The following is a 3367-nucleotide window of genomic DNA, read 5'->3' as shown; positions in this document are numbered from 1 at the left end:
ACTCTATGATGTTTTACTGTCTATATATTTTTGGCTGCATACTGTTTGACATCTCCTCATATAATAATGCTTCTGAAAGTTATTTGTTAAAGAAAAAATGCAAGACAAATTCTATCTTGTGATTGAAATTTGGTTTTCTATGATTGATAGTTGAGATATATAAATCATGGGATTCTACTGAGAGATACTTGTTGCATGTGGCCTAAAAATACAGGAATTCTGATCAATTCTATTTCATATGATTCCCATAAAAAAGCATGTCCATTTGTAATTCTATCAAATATTGTACTATTATCATATCTATTCCTGGCATGTGAGAACTGCCTTTTTGGCTAGTCTTCCATGAGAACCAAATTCTCAGATTTTACAAAGGCCAATGACGGGAAGAACCTGCCACCAAGTAGCTTTGACCCGGTGTCTTTCAAACCTCCCCTGCCCACGTGCTTCCGAGGCCTGCGCTGCAGGACACAGCCACGGCACCGTAACCTCTGCCCTGCGCCTGCACCTCACAACGCCAGATGCGTGGACATGAGCCCGACGCGTGAAGTATCCCGCAGCAATATCCTAGCTAGAGGGCAGAAGCCCTAGCAACGACCACACTCCCGAGCCAACCCAAACCGACATGTACCGCCACCATTCCCCTTTGCTCTATCTCAAGAATGCCCAGGGCCACGCCAGGGCCACCCGGCATGAGAGGAAATATGTTGGAGCAGAAGTCAGAGTGGAAAGAGACCACAGTCTTAACTAATTGCAGTTAAAATATCTTTCTTTTGCAAAGTTTACGAAAACGTTTAACCATGTGAACACGGAGCCACGGTCCTTCCCAGGACCTGGGACGGGGGAGTAAGTGATGGGTCTGAATTAGCTTCAGAATAAGCCATCTCGGCTCACATCTTCCTAACATCCCTGGGTTGCCTCCCTCCCTCCTGTCATCCCCCCCCCATCCCCCCACCTCATCCTCACTCACCTGGCCCAGAGCCACAGCCCCGTAGGAGGCCTCCCTTCTGCTCTCACTGGCCCCTCGACCATGTAAAACACAAATTGGTCATGGGACGCCCCTATTTAGAACTTTCCCTTGCCCCTCTTTGCTGTCAGAATGAAGCACCGCAGCTCTCCTTGGCCTCCAAGTCTCTCTCCACCTCTCCCACCTTCTCCGGCTGTGACCCGCCTCGCTCCTTACGCTCCTGCAGTAGAATAACTGCTTGGGAGCCTCTCCACCACGCCAGGGTGTCTCAGCTCTGTGGCTTTTGTCTGTTTCCCTCTTGTCTTCTCTACACACAGCCTCTTCCCACTCCTAATTCAGTCTGTCTGAGAAAGAGGGGATCTCTCAACAAAGACAGCTCAACAAATGAGGTAAAATTAACTAATTACTTTCCCCCCACAAATCTATTTCTTTATAAAGTTAAAAAAAACTGCTTTTAATTAATAAGAAATATATGAATGCATTTCCATTGCCTGCAGTCACTGGTTTGCTGTGTATCTTTGTACAGCTCATGCGTATTAGTGCCCTACTCCCCCTTTACACGTCTTCCCCCACTAGAGTATAAACCCGTGAGGGCAAAGGCAGTGTCTTCATCTGTCTGTCCCCAGCCCCCCACCCACTGCCTATCTCTAGTAATTACCAGACTACAGATGAGGACACTGAAGCACAGAGAACTGAAGGAAGTCGCTCAGGTTACACAGAGAAGTGGCAGTGAGTGTTCAAACACAGAGCGTGTACTTAACAAAGGCTTAATTAATACTTAATGGACAGCCGCATTGCAACAGGCAGCATTTGGATAAGAGAGAAGAATTACCCCACAAAAGAAGTTGAGTTCATGCTATGAAATTATATGGGAGAGTGTGTAATGACTTATAAAGCATCATGGTAGCATAGGTGCACAAAGCTGGAATCCAGTGCAGCCCTAAACTATGGGAATTTTTTTTTTTTAGGAAGTAGCAGGGACTGAACCCAGGACCTCATACATGGGAAGCAGGTGCTCAACCATGGAGCTACAACCACTCCCCAATGAGAGTTGGTTTTTTAGTTTGTTTTGTTTTTAGGAGGTACCAGGAATTGAACCTGGGACCTTGTACATGGGAAGCAGGCTCTCAACCATTTGAGCTACATCCGCTTCCACCATGGGAACTTTAACACCCTGATATCTTAAGAGAGTGCCTGTCATTCTCTTAAAAACAGTGAACAGAGTGTGTGTGGCTGGGGAATTCATGTGGAGGTCAGAGTGGAAGCGGGATTGAGAGGGCTGAGACAAGGTCCAGCGCAAGGAGACGTGGCTGCGGAAGTGTTTGAGCCCACCGGCAAGTCTGGCCTGGCTTTAGCCATTGCGGGAGGCGTGTGGACTCTACCTTGTATAATGCGGATGCTGGGCATAGAGCCGTCGTCTGACCGGTTCCGTGGAGTCCAAGACATTTCTCATCCCTTGGGTACAGAAACCAATCATCTTTGACTGCCGCTCTCGACCACGCGACGTGCGGGTCATCACTGGTAGCGAGTACAGAATGTCCACGTCACCCTGCGTAGCCTTTCCCGGCGGGTTGCAAGCCACCTTCCCGCGTCTACACCGGCATCGGAGAGGACTGCGAGGAGCAGTGCATGACCGTCCGTCACTACAGAGACCCTCAAGTCAGCGGCGGCATGATGTGATGCTGGAGAACTCATCACCCAGAGAGAACTGGTCTCCAGACAGGTGCGCGGTGACCTCCTGGAGAGCGCGGCGGCTTTTGGGCTCATCCTGGATGAGGTGTCCTCGACACATCTGACCTCTGGGAAGGAGTTCACCGAAGCAGGGGAAGCCAAGCAGGTGGCTCAGCAGGAAGCAGAGAGGGCCAGATTTGTGGTGGAGAAGTCTGGGCGGCGGAAAGAGGCAGCCGTCATCTCAGCCGAGGGCGCCTCCAAAGCAGCTGAGCTGACCGCCAGCTCACTGGCCACTGTGCGTGATGGCCTCATGAGCTGCGCAAGCTGGAGGCTGCAGAGGACATTGCATACCGGCTCGCTCTCGAAACATCACCTCTTATCTGGGTAGTCAGTGCTCCTGTGGCTACTCCAGTGAGGCCTGCCCTGCCTGCACCTCCTCAGGCTGCCTGGGCCCCAGCCCCATTCATTCTTAACACAGCCTTTCTGCCCCCTCCCCAAAAATCACGATGAAGTTTCATGAGTGCCTTAAAGTGAAGGAAGTTAAATTGAAATCACTTCAGATCTCTAGTTGCTTTATCAGATGAAGCGCTTTCATTTTTCCCATTTCCATTTACCTTTTTATCCACTCCCACCTCTACGCCCTTACCAAAAATTGCCAAGTGCTTATGCAGCCCGGCTTGGGCCCCCCCCCCCCCCCGTTTGGGGCATGCTAGAGCACCTGCCTGGGCACTG

At 50.2% G+C, this 3367-nt stretch overlaps 1 pseudogene; it reads left to right on the top strand.

Annotated features, from left to right (window-relative positions):
- The first annotated feature begins 622 nt into the window (after positions 1-622).
- Positions 623-3108, top strand: LOC101439291 (prohibitin 1 pseudogene; annotated as a pseudogene).
- Positions 3109-3367: the final 259 nt, after the last annotated feature.

Source organism: Dasypus novemcinctus, chromosome 13, assembly GCF_030445035.2.
Source record: "Dasypus novemcinctus isolate mDasNov1 chromosome 13, mDasNov1.1.hap2, whole genome shotgun sequence".
Lineage (NCBI taxonomy): Eukaryota > Metazoa > Chordata > Mammalia > Cingulata > Dasypodidae > Dasypus > Dasypus novemcinctus.
Note: the sequence above shows the minus strand (reverse complement) of the source record. Positions and strands in the feature narration are given on the sequence as shown.